Source organism: Pogoniulus pusillus, chromosome Z (genome assembly GCF_015220805.1).
Source record: "Pogoniulus pusillus isolate bPogPus1 chromosome Z, bPogPus1.pri, whole genome shotgun sequence".
NCBI lineage: Eukaryota > Metazoa > Chordata > Aves > Piciformes > Lybiidae > Pogoniulus > Pogoniulus pusillus.
Window position 1 is genome coordinate 83,942,688 of NC_087309.1, and position 17,621 is coordinate 83,960,308.

The 17,621-nt window shown below is 41.8% G+C and overlaps 1 protein-coding gene across 3 annotated transcripts in view; it reads right to left on the reverse strand.

The window, feature by feature from the left end:
* Positions 1–17,621, reverse strand: part of CDC42SE2 (CDC42 small effector 2) — an 83,101-nt gene that overhangs the window by 8,305 nt on the left and 57,175 nt on the right. The gene's annotated exons all lie outside the window — the stretch shown is intronic.

Sequence of the window (17,621 nt, forward strand, 5' to 3'; positions counted from 1 at the left end):
AAAAAAAATCTATCCTCATTGCTTAGGCCATTTCTTACGAGCTTATACAGATTAAATCATGCAGTATGCAGTCACCACATGTCCCCATCCTTCATAAAAAAAAACAAACCAGCAGCCATTAAACATAGCATAAATTTCTCAGCTCAAGGTGTGCCATACAAAATACAGTGTAGTAGCTTTATCCCACTTAAATGATTCCCATAATCTTAATGTCCACTTAGTCTCCTTTTTAAAGAGATCTCCATTTTTAGTTTGCAGTGAGATTGTCAAGACCACCCAGACTTAAGACACGAAGGTACATGCCTCATGAATGGACTAGCTGCTGTTGAAACGGCTACAGATTAAATCTTTATGAATCAGAGTCCACAACTATGAGAATACATCATAGGGCTTAGCTGGCAATTACAAACCACATTTAGTAAAACTAAAGCCAAATTTCAGTAGCTTTCAATACCATACTGCATCATATTAACAGCTGGGGTGAAGAGAAAGACACAAACAACTCCCATAGAAAAAGCAAAGCCAAAAGACCCAATCCATTCTGAAACTGATAGCGAATTCTCTGCACCCAACAAACCTGACAAGATCAGCTAAAGAAAATTGTCACAGTGATAAGATCTTTATGTAGTTAGAAGGATTTCACATAGAAATTTTAGCAGAGCTTTGATGCAGAGGAGATTTAGACAATCTCAAATATTTGAGATTTTAATTTTGCAAAACCCCAAACTCTACTTTGGGCAACTCAACTTATTTTTCTCCTCATTGCTAAGATCATGGCACACCCGTAACAGAACTGCAGTTCTAGATTCTGTGAACTGTAAAAGTTTCACTGATCATAATCATCTAGTCAGCTTTTTCTTAGCAAAAGTCACATACCTGAGTTGACAGAGCCTAGCAAGAATTAATTCCTACTAGCCTTCTCCCATGCCTCAAACTCCCGTTGATAACAATTTATCAGCCTTGAGACATAAAAATACCATCAACCACCACAGTAATGAGATCTGATTATGAAGAAGATTGCATAGAACAACTACATGTTTATGATGCCAGTATGAAAGAATTCAGAGTTCACACTTGAAAATCTCTATCATTGAAAGAATTGATTTGAAGGTGTCTTTGATGGAGCACATACATGTACCAGCTCTATCAGCCTAACTATGGTGAGGCTGTGGTTCCTGTGCCTGAGTTTCTTGTGGATGTCTCCTTAGCAGGGTGGGGTTGAAAGTAGAAGCAAGGTCACATTATAATTAATGAACTTAACTGTTACATTTCTTGCTAGTTTGGATCAAGTTACAGAAACATTTGCCATCAACAGCCAGAAAAGTTTAAAATATAAATAGTACTATTTGACTTCCTCCTCCCACTCCTCTACCTTTGCCTTATCCCATGGCACTTCTCCCTTCACTGTGGGGGAAAGGAGCATGACAGAGGCGAGATGAAATAAAGAAACCTGTAGAGGAATCCTGAAAGTGCAATATGAAACATCATTTAATGGCTTTACTCAGCTTGTTCCTGCGACAAGAATCTTCAGCATGTGTATGGCAAAATGTGAACTGGGTAACCTTTAAACATTCTTTTCATAGTATAAAGAGAAGAAATGCAAATTCATGTGTTAAATTTTGGAGTGGAAACAGCCTGGAGACCCATTTCAGAAGCTTTGCTTTCAATGTACACTTAATAAAATGAAAACGGATCACATTTCAGTTGCCATATCAATGAAGTAAATTGATGTCTCTCTTTAATCTACAGGTGACATTTTGCACCTACACTGAGTAGGTGCACCTCTTCCAAAGTATCAGATCAGAATACAATAACTCTATCACACAGAAATAATTTTAACCCTACACAATTCTTGAACCTTGTGATGGTTTGGGTGTTACCCGCCCCCTCACACATTAGAAATCACCCAGACTAGACTCATCCAGCTCTGGAAACTGAATGAAGCTTTTATATATACAGTTTAGCACAATATACAAGCAGATATTTACAGTATGTATACAGTTATATACAGAAATATACAAGGTAAAAGGTAATACAGAAACACAACAGCCCTCCCAGAAACCAGAGTCTCCAGGAGGGACTCCCAACTGCCCTTCCACCTTCTCCCACCCCTCTCTACCTTACCCCAGATGTTGCCTTGTGCCCAAGGAAGAATGGAGGGTCAGCCAGGGGGATTAGGGAACAAGTGGATTAATCAGAGAGATAGAAGGTGATGTTAGAGAGATGCAGCCCAGAGTCCAGACAGAGAGCAACTCCTGACTCACTTTATCTATATTTACACTCTAGTTCTTATACATCTCAGCAAGCCTATGAGTGAAGTAGACATCACCACTGTTTCCCTTTCACAGCCTGTAGTCTACTTCTTCTCACCAAAACATTCTAGCTAGCTTCAAACCTCTAAAAAAACCCCAAACATTTGAAAACTTCCATTTAAAAAAAATTAATGATACTATGTACTCTACCCAGGAAGATCACGGAGCAGACTCTTCAAGAAGGTCTCATGGAGACAGGAAGGTGATTAAAAACAGCCAGCATTGCTTCACAAAGGGCAAATTCTGCCTGACCAAGCTAGTGGCTTTCTGTGACAGTGACTGCATCAGTGGAGATGGGATGACCTATGAATGTGATCTATTTGGACTTCTGCAAAGCCTTTGACACAGCCCCCCACAACATCCTACTTGCCAAGTTGGAGAGATATAGATTTGATGAGTGGACTGTTCACTGGATAAGGAATTGGCTGGATGGTCACATCCAGATGGTAGTGCTCAGTGGTTTAAGTCCAGATGGAGAGCAGTGACAAGTGGTGTCCCTTAGAAATAAACAGTACAGGTTTCAGTACAGACCCCTATCAATTATATAGACAGTGAGATTGAGTGGACCATCAGCAAGGTTGTAAATGACACCATGCTGGAGGGCCAGGATGTCATGCAGAAGGACCTGCAGAGGTTGGAGAGATGGGCCCAAGTGAACCTCCTGAGACTCAACAAGACCAAATGTAGGATCCTGCACCTGGGTCAGAGTAACACTCTGTGCTAGCTTGAAGCAAGCTAGAATGTTTTGGTAAAAGAACTAGATAACAGGCAGTGAAATGAAAACAATTGATGTCAACTTCTCTCACAGTTACGCTGAGAACTCTGGGAAGAAGAAGTAAACTTTCTCCATTTTGTCTCTCACTCTTGCTTTTGCCTTAGACCAAGACACATCTTTCTAACATCACTGCTTTCTAACCCTGCTCCCTAACCTCTTGGCTGCACCTCTCTTCTTCCTGAGAACTGGGGTAAGGTTGAGAGGGCCGGGGGAGGTGTTGGGGTGGTTTGAAAGCCGCCCCCGGGGACTCAGGTTTCTGGGAGGGGAGTTGTGCTTTTGTATTGTTTATCCTTTGTATATTTCTGTATATAATTGTATATAACTGTATATATTGTAAATAGCTGCTTGTAAATTCTGCTAGCTGTAAGTAAATTGCTTCATCTATATTCCCAGGGTCCGTCTGAGTTAGCTGGGGCAAATACAAAGTGTGGGGGGGGCGGGTAAGAGCCTAAACCATCATATTTTTAATTTGGCGCCCAACATGGGGCTAGATATTTTTGAGTGATTGGAAATTAGCTCTGGGAATTAAGATGAAGCTAATCAAGCAGCTATTGTACTTGGTGGGGATTGCTGTGTGGCCTGTTTTCTGTTTTTTTGTGTACAATTGGATCAAAGATCAAATTGGTTATTTCTTGCTTCATGTAGTTTTTAAGAAGGCTAAAGTTAAGCTTTCAAACATGTTCTGGAGCTGGGGTGATTTTATTCTTGGTTATGCTGGTTTTAGTGTCACTGAGAATATTACTAGTGATATTACAAGAGTTTTTGTCAATAATGTTACAATCAATCGAGAGTCTGCTTTATCTACTGCTCTCATGAGGGTCATCCAGCCCCAAACTGAAATGCCAAATCCCAGCAAGGATTTCTACTCGAAACAGAGCATGGCAGGGTTGCTGGGCATTATACTGGCTCTTGTAGTTTTAAATTTCATATTAATTTTGGCATTATTGGTGAAAAATTCAAAACCAGTTTCTGTAAGAACTAGGAAAAATTCTGTGTCTCAGAAGCAGTCTCTTTCACAGCAAAACAAGGGAACACAGTTATCGGCTTCCCCCTTGCCAGCCTCTGCCCCTCCTTCTCCAAGTGCTGGGAGCACAGCCAGTGTTCCCGCCACTAACATAAACAATGATAAGGATAACAAAAACAATCTGCAGAGTTTAGCAGGAGCCCCAGGAGCACAGACAGGTACCCAAAATCAGAATGTTCCTAGCAACAATAACACCTCAGGGTTGGCAGGCATCCCAGGAGGACAGGCAAACAATCCCACTAAATGCTGGTAACGCTAGCCCAGTCAGTCCAAATCCTAATGACACCAGCTCAGCCAATTCGAATCCCCAGCCAGCAGACCAGAACCAAAATCCTCCTGTTAAAAGCAAGGCAGATTTGAACTCACAAGCTCCAGGTCAGACCTCTAATAATTCAAACCCTCCAAGTCAGACTCCTAATGATTCAAATGCTCCAAGTCAGACCCCTAATGATTCAAATCCTCCAGCAGACACATCCAAGTCTGTTGCTGTTCAGGCCTTTCTGGCACCTGCTAAGGCAAAAGCTAAGACAAAGAGTGGTTCGCAGGAGGATGTAAGAGAGGGGACCTCTGGTGATCAGCAAGGTGAGGAGGAGGAGATAGTTAGTCTGCGAGACCTTGTAGATGTGCTGAGACATCAATACTCAAGTGAGAGGAGCACTGTGAGGTTGGCTGACAAGAAAGAGGATGGTTCCAATGAGTTTAGGAATGCTATGAGGAAGATTGTGTTAGGCCAGGCACCACCAGAACAACAGGAGGAAGAGGAGGAAGATGACATCCAGGGCTCCAAGGATCCACTCAGAGAGGTCAGGAAAGTTAGGAAGGAATACACAAGGGAATCAGGTGAGCCAATCTTAAGCTGGCTAGTGAGATGCCGTGGCATTGGTGCTAATGCTCTGCAGGTAGGAGACAAGTCTGCCAAGCAGCTGGGACCACTCACTAAGGAGAGTGGAGTGGACAAACACCTAGCAAGTCCTCTTGGTAGGGTTAGCTTGTGGACACACCTTTTGTTGGCTGTGGCTATGAGATATCCTTCCCGAGATGATCTGCCATGGGCTGCCAAGAAGTGGAACACCATTGAGCAGGGAATTAAGCTTCTGAAGGAGTTTGATGTGAAGGAAGTGCTTTATGGAGATCATGGTACTCATGAGCCTGACGATATTCCTTTGGGAACAGGTCTCATGAAGAAGCTTATTAAGCTTGCTCCTTCATCCTACGCTAACATCTTGGCCAGTAAATTTCTATCAAGGAGTGATAATGGGAGATCTTTCACTGTTGGTGAATTCACTGATCAGCTCAGGCAGATTGAGGACAGCTTGTCACATTCTGGTATAATCTGTGCCATAAAGACTATGACTACAGAGCTTAAAGATGGTATTAGAGATGGCATCAAAGAGAGCATGAAAGAACTGAAGGAGGACCTTAAAACCTCAATTTCCAATCTGGTAAAGGATACCATTCCTGCATCATCTGAATGGGTGCATGCTTCTGCAATCAGAACCATCACACACTCATTATCAATAGAGGCTAGGGGAGGATGTGACAGAAAGCAGCCCTGAGAAAGAGGACTTGGAGGTGCTTTAAATGGGGACAAAAAGCTGGACACGAGACAACAGTGTGCACTTGCAGCCCAGAAGGCAAATCACATCCTGGGCTACATCAAAAGAAGCATGGCCAGTAGATTGAGAGGCACAATTCTGAAACTTCGCTCTGATCTGGCAAGACCTCACCTAGAGTACTGCATCCATCTCTGGAGCCCTCAACAAATGAGGGACATGGACCTGATGGAGTAGGTCCAGAGGAGGGCCAAAGCAATGATCAGGGGATTGGAAAATCTCTCTTAAGATAGGCTGTGGGAGCTAGAGTTGATCAGTCTGGAGAAAAGAAGGCTCCAAGGAGACCTAGTAACAACCTACCAGTACCTGAAGGGGGCCTACAAGAAGGGATGAAGAGAGACTGTTTACAAAGGCCTGTAGTGACAGAACAAGAAGCAATGGTTTGAAATGTGAGTAGACTTAGATTGGATATAAGGAAAAAGTTCTTCACAATGAGGGTGGTTGAGCACTGGAACAGGTTGCCCAGAGAGGTGGTTGAGGCCTCATCCCAGAAGATATTCAAGGTATGGCTCAATATGGGTCTGGGCAACCTGATCTAGTGGAGGAGGTTGGAGGATGTCCTTGCTCATTGCTGGGAGGGTTGGACTAGATGGCCTTTAGAGGTCTCTTCCAGCCTGGGTGATTCTCTGATTTGCAGCATGGCCACAAACATCTTAATTGAAACACTGTTTTCATAGCTCAAAAACATACTTATTCCAAGAATTAATTGCCAATGATGAGTTCAGAGGCAAGTAAAACTTCCTTTTTATTCTCTTCCACTTCTGGCTTGCATTAAGAAATTGTTTTTTCAACTGTCTTCAAATTTTGTCTAGAGGCTGGGCTCTGCTTCTCCACCTCAAGTTTATTCACAGCAATGGTGCAGTTGTGAATTGGATGAGTTCTCTCTCTACATACACATATGAAAGTAGAATTGTTTTGAAAATACTTTGTCTCCTTGCTTGGCTATACATCCCTGTCTGCCTCTCAAGATAGGCCCTCTCAGGAAAAAAAATACCAAAAACAACAAACCAAAACCAACCAAATAAAAATGAAACAAGCAAACAAACATACACCACCACAAAAAAAAAAAAAAAATCAAAAACAAGAGATGACAACAAAAGGCATGCAGAGTAACATCAAAGTCTCTAATACATCAGAAAACATTTGAGTTATGCCCCTTTGATCCCAAGAGGCTGATAATTATTTCTCTGGAAGCTGAAAACAGAAGCTGCAAGTGATATCAATCAGAATATCAAACATGAGTATCCCAAAGTGTTAACCTACATAGCCTAGGGATCAAAAGCAAAGAAATCTTTGCTCTTTATCAAGCAAAAAAGCATCTTTATGTAGCTTTTTGACTTTTTTTTTTTTTTGGTGATAGCCAATAGATACACATCCCAAATCTAAGTCTGAGTGTAATACTAATGAAACAGAACTTCAGAAGGATCCTGCAACACAAAAGCCTAGGTGGCTTTAACCTGCAGTTAAACTTCAGTCTTGGTCAGTCCTCAGATGGAAGTGGTATTGTGGGTGCAGATGAGGAATATGCTTTCTAAGCATAAAGTGATATATTGTGGAAGCTGAAGAAATTCAGAGGGGATGATAGGTTATTGCCATATTGTGAGCATGTAGAATTTCTGGAAACAATGCTTCTTTATTAACATTCCTACATATGGCACTTTTCTCCTACCACCTACCATTTATCTTTGCTTCACATGCAAGAAAAGTTGCCAAGTATTTTTCCACACAGCAATGTTCTTTACCCAGCTGCATGTTGTCCTGGATTTTTATGCATTAGGATCTCAGTGAAGTAAAGCGCAAGAAACAAGGCAACAGAACATCCACTGTCCTCAACGAGCCTGCTATGAGGAACAGACAGCACACATCTATGCCAGCAAAAAATTAGTGTCAGGAGCAGACTGGGACTTTCACCTCAGATTAATAACAAGTTTCAATATTTAAGTCACAAGCAGTAAATCCTTGTTTTGATCACAGACACAGTTGCTTTTTTACTTATGAGAACATTATTATTCTTTATTAACATTAAGCTACATTATCCTAGGCAAGGATAATGCCTTCCTACTAACAACTTTGCAGCATTTACCAAAATTTTACAAGTGTAGTTACCCATCATGGGTAGTATGGGAAGCACCCGTTGTACTTCCACAAATACAGTTTTGTCTTATTCGCAGTAAAAGCATATTGCACATATTTGTGCATTACATAACAATATCAAACACTATTTCAAGGCATTATTTTCTTCCTTCATGTTTATCTATGTTCCAAGCAACTTAGGGCATGGCAAACTGTAGTAGAAAGGAAAGAGCGTACTTATCTGATCTGTTAGTTTAATGTTGTGAAAAATGCTTCTAAACAGACCCAAATCAATATGAAGTGATCCCTATCTAAAATGGCAAGTGAGGGACCTTCTTTTTTGGCATAGCTCCTCACCTTCCACTGTAACTACCTGTAGAAGAGCTATTTCTGTGCAAATTTGCCACAATTTCTCCTTATTCTGGAAGACTCTCTTGATTATTCTTCCATCACACTTTGTATTGAAATCAGTAAGGTACCAAAATACCATTTATAAGCTTACCACAAAGACTCGCATGCTGAAGATCTAAAAAGTGACATTTATTAGGGCATAATTCTAATGCTTTATAGTCTCCCTTTCAGAATAAAATTCTAAGAATCATAAAATGGGTTGGAAAGGGTCTCCAAAGCTCATCCAGTTCAACCCCTCTGTGGTAAACAAGGACTTCCTACACTAGATCAGGTTGCTCTGAGCCCTGAGAAGCCTGATTTTGAGTATCTACCTGAAGGGAGGTTGTAGCCAGGTGGGAATTGGTCTCTTCTCCCAGGCAACAGGAACAGAACAAGGGGACACAGTCTCAAGTTGTGCTGGGGGAAGTATAGGCTGGATGTTAGGATGAAGTTTTTCAGAGAGAATGATTTGCATTGGAATGGGCTGCCCAGGGAGGAGGTGGAGTCACTGTCCCTGGAGGTGTTCAATAAAAGACTGGATGAGGCACTTAGTACCATGGTCTGGTTGATTGGACAGGGCTGGGTGCTAGGTTGGACTGGATGATCTTGGAGGTCTCTTCCAACCTGGTCGATTCTATGATTTCCACAAATGCATCCTCAACTACTTCCCAGGGTAACTTGTTTCAGTGTTCCACCACCCTCAGTGGTAAAGAATTTATTCCTAATGTCCAATCCAAATCTACTCTTCTCTAATTTAAAACAATTGTCCCGTGTTCTATTGCTCTAAGCCTTTGCAATCAATCCTTTCTCCAGCCTTCTTATAGGGCCCCTTCAGGTACTGGAATGCTGCTACTGAATCTCCCCAGAGTTTTCTCTTTTCCAGGCTTAAACTCAGCTCCCTCAGCCTGTCCTCATAGCAGAGGTGTTCCAGTATCCTTATCATTTTTGCGGCCCTCCTCTGGACCTGATGCATCAAGTCCACGTCCTTCCTATGCTAAGGGCTCCAAAACTGGACCCAGTACCCCAGGTGAGGTCTTACCAGAGCAAAGTAAGAGAATCACCTCTCTTCACCTGCTGGCCACCAGCAGATGCACCTTTCTTTTGATGAACCCTAAGCTGCGTTTGACCTTCTGAGATTCAAGCACAGTGTTGCCTCACATCCAGCTTCTCATCCATGCGGACCACAAAATCTTTTTCTGTAGGGCTGCTCTAAATTTCATCATCCTGCAGCCTGCAGAGAGGACTGCTCTGGCCTAGGTGCAGGACCTTACACTTTGCCTTATTGAGCCTGCATGCCTTAGCCCACCTTTCCAGCCTATGCAGGTGTCTGTGGATGGCATCCTGTCCTCCAGACTTTCACCACAGCACTCAGCATCTAAAGATTTATCTGAAGGTCCACCCAGTCTCACTATTGAAACAATTGATGAAGATATTGCACAGCACTGATCTCAGTACAGACTCCTAAAGGACACCAATTGTCACCAGTCTCCATCTAGACATCGATCTGTTGACAACTACCAGTTGGATGCTATCATCAAACCAATTTCTCATGCGCTGGGCAATCCAGCCATCATATCTGTATCTTTCCAGCTTACAGAAAAGGAGTTTGTGGCAAACTGTGTCACAGTCTTTACAGAATTTGAGACAGATAATCTTTTGTATTCCAATTTCAAAACAGCACTGATACATTATCAGCAAACACACCACTTCTGCCCTGCGTTGACTGAGGCTCCAAAGTAACAGACTCCCAAGATTCATTTTCTACTATCAGTCTCTTCAATTTAAAACTATTTTTAAATCTCCTTATTTCTTTAAAGGGAGTGCAGATTGTGGAAATCAAAGTATTCATAATTCACATTACAGTGGGCAGCAGCATTTGGGGCTTCAGTGGGTCCCATTTATCAGCCAGGTTTGCCTTAATTGTCAGCAGTGCTTACTGCTGGTTTACAGGCTCAGCAGTCTAGCCAAGACAAAATGTGGTTTTTCTCCTTTTCTTAAATGATTGCTGTCATAAAACAGGCTTATCTGTCTTGGCAAGAAGATAAGTAGAGAACATTTAATTCTTCTCTGAAGCCTGGTTCAAGACTTAATAAATTTACTTACTGACTCCCTACTGCGGAACTCTCCCTGGTGACGAAAGTGAACAATCCATCTGTACTCTATAAACAGCCACTGCAGAATGAGTTTCTGTGGCCAGAAAACTGCATTTATTACCTAAAAAAAAAATTTGCTCTTTTCAAAGCAGAAAGATCACTAGGAAGTCACATGTATTTTAAACTTGTCCCCACAGTGTGAGGATCAGTTTTTCAGACTGCTCAGTCACTGCTGTCTCAAGTCAGTAAAATGGCATCAAATGCAGCAAAATGCAATCTGCTCTCTGCAACAGCTCCTTAGAAGGTTGAATTTTAAAAAACAGCAGGGTATTCTGAACAGAAAAGTATAACAACTTTTAACCACACCAAGAGATTTAGAGTTAATACATCTTTCCACAAGACACCACCACAAATCCATAATCTCGCCCCCAAAAAAATTAGTCTCAGAAGAGCCACCACAGTTGCTGTTTTTATGGTAGATAGGACAACTGCAAACACCAGATACATTCTTGACTCTCCTCTGTACCCATCTAGTGCATTTAGTACTCATGATGCAGAGCTGGCCTGGCTCATATACTGAACACTGTATGGATGCATTATCAAAAAGAAATGACAGCTATGTACACAATCTGCCTTTTTTTAAACAAAAAAAGAAGTTTATATGGAGTCTCAGAGAACTTGTTTTGCAAGTAATCCTCAAGCAGCAACCCCTTTCTTTTGGAGAACTCCTCTCTATAACCATTCTACTGCTAACTCAGGGCTAACCCAATGTAAAAAGCAAGCTCTTTCAATCTTTCTCCCTGTGCTCTTTGCCACCAATCAAGATAGGTCTTTCATAACTTTTCACTGAGAACAAAGTAATCTGCTACACTTTTCAATGATGCAGCACATTGTTGAACCAGAACTGTTTACTAGCTTTGTATTCAAGAACTCATCAGGAACTCCAAAAGCAGTACAGGCTAACGATAAAACTGAGATAGAAATCTAAGGAAAGGGTGTAATCATATACAAGACAGTCTCTGGCCATTTCAAAATGGGGATTTGGATGGTTAGAGTAGAAAACGACAGACAGAAAAGCATCATTCCACTTTTCTTCTTTGATCTCTCCTGCTTTTTGCATCTGCTCCAAAAAGAGCCCCAGCAGCAGAAGTCCCAATGTTGTGTGACCCAGTTGATCCCCCACAGGCTATCACACCGGAAGAGCCAGACATTTGTTCAGAAGAGGAAGTATCAGCTCGCTCTATGGAGGAGCTTTCTGTCCTCCCACATACATGCTGTTCTGCTCCTAAAATGGTCTGATGTGCACAGGACGGCTGTCTCCTAAGACAGGCTGTAGCCTGAGCAACATGACTATTTTTCCAGTACTGGCTCACTATCATTACCTAAAATGATCTTTAAAATGTCTTTCATCACCTCCTACATAGAGGGGCTGCAGAGGCAAGTGTGTCCCTCATTTGTTTTTGTACATTCCATGGTTAAGACACATTTCTTCTTCTTCCTCTTTATTCCCTAATTTGGAACATAGAGATTCATGCTGAAACCTCCCCAAAACAACAAAAAGCAGGTACATGTATAAAGCTAGAAGGCTCATATGCTCCCCGCTCCTGCTACTGTGAAAGCAATAGGTGGATGTATAGGATCACCATAGAGCCAGTACGTTATTCTGGAGGAAGAAAAGGCTGCACAGCTCATGAATATTCCCTTGAATATTGTGGTACATGCTGGATTTCCCCAGCACTTAAAACTGATGAGCTTACACTGCCAACTGCAGCACTTACAAAACCTGTAAGTACTACATGAAAGTTGATGATATTAAAGAAACACCATCTTTTCACTAACAAATGTTTAAAGTTTTAACATTTAATTTTTGTAACACTGATCACACTGAACTGCAGACCACATACTCTGAAGAAGCAAGAATGAAGAACTAGAACTTTAGGTTTCAAATGCTTTATGTCAAGAGCTCCACCATAGAGAAGATACACAGAGATGCACAACTAAGGTAAAATACAAGAAAAATGAAAATGCTATCAACTCCCTAGAAACCAGCATATTTCAGTGGCAGCTATATTCTGAAGAACAAACATCTGAGCCCAATGTAATGATGTTCTGACAGGCACTGCTATCTTTTTTCACCTGTTGGAACACCAAAGCTGCTACCACTCCTAAGGCATTACTCCAAGTCACTTACACAGTGGACAGTTTCTAGGAGACTGCTTGAAATATCTTGATTGCTTAAGGATTTTACAAACAATCACAGAAGAAGCAAGAGGAAAGCAGCACAAGACTTTGTCTCAGCTCCTAAGCAACATAGCTAAGCAGCAGGCCTCTATCATACTCAGCTTTCATTAAGGTTTCCAAACATACAGGATGCTACCTGACTTCTCTAGCTACAGGAGTTACAGAATAGAGATGAAGGCTTGGAAAGACTTAAGTTTATTGTAAAACTAACTTACAATTGGTTTTAGCCTTCAGGCAAAACCACTTGGTGTTTACTAACTGAAAAGTGGCAAAAAAAGAATACGCAAACCTGATTGCTTTCTGACTTCCCAAGCAAAGAAGCTATCAGTTCCATTCACACACAGAAAAAGACAAAAGGGTAAAAGATTCTACAAAGGTAAAAAAGCTGACTTCCTCAAGTCAGATTGATTTTAAGTACAACGTCACATCAAATCAATCTATTTTTAATTGTATAGTGTATTATCTCAAACAGTTCCTTTGCTTTTAGCAAATTCAGCACCTTCTTGAATCTTTTGAAGTGTATTGTTTACACAATATTCTATTCTGTTATGGTGTCACTCATCACATGATGAAACCAGCAATTGTAGCCTATGTTTTCTAAATAAACAGGAAAATTTGCCAGATGAGGTCAAATGACTGAAAGACAAAAGCTCTTTTAAGAAGTGTGTCTGAGGACACAATTTAAAGGGAACTTGCTCTATTCCAGATGCTTAACCCAACTTTAAGCCATAGAGTAAATCAGAATCCATTTCTTGGTATAGCTAGTAAGTACTGTCCTTTTCAAAATACACATTGCAGCAGTTTTTGCTATTTACAACTAGTAACTTGGCTGTCACACCATACCACAAACCAACCCTTCTTTCCAGTAAGTTTATTTTCATTACTTTTGGTGAGTAATGCTTCTTTTTGTTGGTTTACTTTTTAAAAAAATAACTGAAGAATAATACTGGGCTTCTACTATAGAAGCAGTACTTCTTTGGTGTCTCTAGACAGGCTATGCAGTGCGACTGCAGAGTAAGAGGTGACTCATCAATGATTAGGACAGCAGGGGATGATGAAAGGGACAAGTCTGTGATACAGGTTTTTGGCACCACAGTTTAGTGCATCAGTTTTTTAAAATTACATCAAGAAGGGATTTCAAGCATTACATCTCACTAAATCTGACTTGTCTGGAGGGCAAGCTGTTACACACTGCAGCAAATAGCAGAGCTAGAGAATGCCTCTAATGCTTTAGAGAGCTCTCTGAAACATGTAAGAACGAGTTGCAAAGGAAGAGCATATTTTCACTTCCAGAATAGAATAGATTCAACCAGGTTGGAAGAGACAGGAAATATTACTTTAAAAACTGATCTTCTTGGAGCAAAAAGGAAAACTACCCTTGTATTCTAACAGGTTAGATGTGGGACTGACCTGCCCAGGAATTGTCAATGTTTAGGTTTCACCTATAGGAACTTACAGGTACCTAACCTGCTCATCAAAACCTTGCAGAAGAAACAAAGAGTGTTTATGACAAAAAAATGTTTAGGACAATTAAAACAAAAGCTGCTTATAAAGAGAAGAAGAACGATAAAGTAATAACTGTAGATGCATGATCATCTGTGCTCACAAGCAGTACTCTGGTGCCGCACATCAGGTTTCACCTTCAACTACAAAGGACAATCACAGAACACAAATGGTATTTTGAGAAAACCTGTGCATGCAGCTCATAGCAGTTCCTTTATTGGGAGAGGATGGATCTTCAGGAGTCTTGACATTGGTTTTTTTTTTGGCAGTAGGTTTCACAGCTAGAAGCTCTAGTGCTTGAATTGCATGTGAAAACAAAGCTGTAGTATTTAATAATAATATCCTCAATAGTCAGCAAAGAGTGCCTTCATCAGCTTCTAAATGCCTTTGTGATCACTGACTTAGAAGTCTGACATCAGCTTGTCCAAACAGCAGCAACTTTTTTTGTTTATGTACATACACAGTGAAATACTTAAGTATTTACTGGTTTTCTAGGGGTGTGCTATAGTGTTACTCAGTGAAGTTCTATCAAAACAAACTTGCTCTGAATGAAGACCTGTCTTGGTTTTGTACAAATCTCTTTTTAAGGGAACACATGCAGATGTGAGTATCTCCAGAGATGGAGACTCCACAACCTCCCTGAGCAGCTGGTTCCAGTGCTCTGTCATCCTTACAGTGAAGAAAATCTTCCTCAGGTTTACATAGAACCTCCTATGCCTCAGCTTCTACCCATTGCCTCTTGCCCTATCATTGCGCATTACCAAGAAGAGGCTGGCTCTGTCCTCCTGGCACTCACCCCTTGCCTATTTATAAACATTAATGTAGTCACCCCTTAGTTGTCTCCTCTCCAAGCTAAAAAAAGCCCCAGCTCCCTCAGTCTCTCCTCATAAGGAAGATGTTCTACTTTCTTAATCATTTTTTGTGGCTGGCTCACTGTCACATGGCCTCAAACAGTCCATTTTGCAGTGGGAGATGCACTGATGAACATGTAATAATGGATTCCCTTCAGTTACCATCCCACTTCTCCCTCCTGTTAAAACTTCTGCAAAGGCCCCAGACCTGTTTGCCAGCATTGGAAATTTGTTCATCCAGTTCATTTTAATTAACTCACTGGAATAAATGCATCCTAAACTGTATTGTGGGGTAATTTGACTTGAAACATCAAAACAAAACTACAACCAATGCAAGAGAAGCAGGAGCTGCCTCCCATATTATAAACAATAGACACACATTTGAAACGTGGCCCCACTGGTGGACGTGGAAATGATGTCTATTATACAGAAAACAAACAAAAAAAGAGACAATGCAACAAGCATCCAAGGCAATTCAGCAAAAGATGCCCAGGTAGTTATTTTAGGAATGCTCAGATGCCAAGCCCACACATAGCATGGCTAGAAACGTTTCTGGAAGACTATTCTTAAGAAAGAAATGTCAAATCAACAGTTGCACTCTGTCTTAAAAAACAGTTTTCTACTCAGCTTTTGACATACTTAGAAGAATATCTCACACAGGGCAGCAACACAGCCTGTGCCCAAAGTGCAGCAAATACTCCCAAGATACTGAAGGTGTAAGAATATAAATTGTTCAGGAGATAATTAACAAGTCCCAACAGGAACATAGTGGGCAAAGAACAACATGGTGTGCAGTGCAAATTTGTAGGCTTGAAACACAGACAATGAAGAAAAAAAGGCTGTTGTGAGTGAGTTTCTAGTCAAGCACTATATTTGTACCTATTCAGCCCAGGAAGGAATATAAAAAAGGAAGCCCTTTAAATTAGTGTTGTGCTTTCCCTGGCAAGAAAAAGTAACCCTTGCTGCCTTGTCCAGCCTTCTATCAAAATGAAAACACCAGTTCCAAGCATGTACAGGCATACTTATATAGTCTTTCTAACTGAGGCATGTCACAATTTCACAGGTCAAGTACAAACAAGCAGTAACTACTTAAATTTCATCAAGTCAGAAAGTGCCCATATTTCTAATTTAGTTGTCAAATTTCACTCCTGTAAGTAGAACTTTCCTATAAAGAAATATGCTGAGGCAATAGCAATAGCTTTTTTCTCTTCTACTAGCTGTGTTAACGTGATGCAGAACTTTTGTTAATGGTGGAGTCTCCAGTACATTCATTATTCAGAATTTACTAACAGACTCACAAGTAGGATCAAAAACATACCCCACAATCATTCCAGAAGCAGTGCTGTCTGCTCATAATGGTCACAAAAAAAGCACCACCCACACCTTTCTACTTGCTGAACTGTTTCTGGGGCCAGCCTATCCCTCCTTGTCTTGCAGATCTTTTGCACTAGGAAGACAAGGAGCAATGGGTGTAATTTGCAGCACAAGAGGTTCCATGTCAACCCAAAGGGGAACTTCTTTACTGTAAGGGTTACAGAGCACTGGAATAGGCCCCCCCCGAGAGGTTGTGGAGTCTCCTTCTCTGGAGACTTTCAAGGCCTGTCTGTATGCATTCCTCTAATCTGTGCTAGATTGTGTGGCCCTGCTGTGCCAGGGGGGCTGAACTTGATCTCCTTGGGTTCCTTCCAACCCCTAACATCCTATGACCATTAAGTTATCAATAAATTAATCACTGCAAGAGCAGAATTTGTGATTGTACTATTGTGCCTTACTTGGACATTTTTTGACAGTTTAATGCTGGCAATTCTGCTTCCATTGCAGAAACCCAAAAAACATAGAGGTTTTTTTAGTGTGTCAGGTCTGCTGGTCCTGCCAGAGTAAGTCCATACTCAGGAAAATAGGAAAACAGTTCTTTAACAGTCTAACAGTTCCTCCTGTAATCCAGGAGGAAGCAGTAAGGGACCTGCTAAGTCACCTGGATCCCCACAAGTCCAAGGGACACGATGAGACCCATCCTAGGGTGCTGAGAGACCTGGCAGATGAGCTGGCCAAGCCACCCTACATCATTTATCATCAGTCTTGGCTCACTGGAAAGATCCCAAAGACTGGAAGCCAGACAGTGTGATGTCCATCCACAAGAAGGGCTAGAGGAAGGAACAGGGAAATTACAGCGCTGTCAGGCTGACCTAGTGCCAGGCAAGGTGATGGAACAGGTCATCCTGAGTGCAGTCACAAAGCACCTACAGGATGGCCAAGGGATCAGGCCCAGTCAGAATGGGTTTAGGAAGGGCAGGTCCTGCCTGACCAACCTGATCTCCTTTTATGATCAGGTTAACCGCCTGGTGAATGTGGGGCAGGCTGTGGATGTAGTCTACCTGGACTTCAGCAAAGCTTTGACACAGCCTGCCACAACAGGCTCCTGGCCAAGCTGGCAGCTCATGGCTTGGACAGATTCACTCTGTGCTGGATCAAGAACTGGCTGGAGGGCTGGGCCCAGAGAGTGGTGGTGAATGGTGCCACATCCAGTTGGCAGCCAGTCACTAGTGGTGTTCCCCAAGGATCAGTGCTGGGACCAGTCCTGCTCAATATCTTTACTGATGATCTGGACGAGGGGATTGAGTCCAGCATCAGTTAAGTTTGCAGATGACGCCAAGCTAGGAGCAGGTGTTGATCTGCTGGAAGGTAGGAGAGCCCTGCAGAGGGATCTGGACAGGCTGGATGGGTGGGCAGAGGCCAACAGGATGAG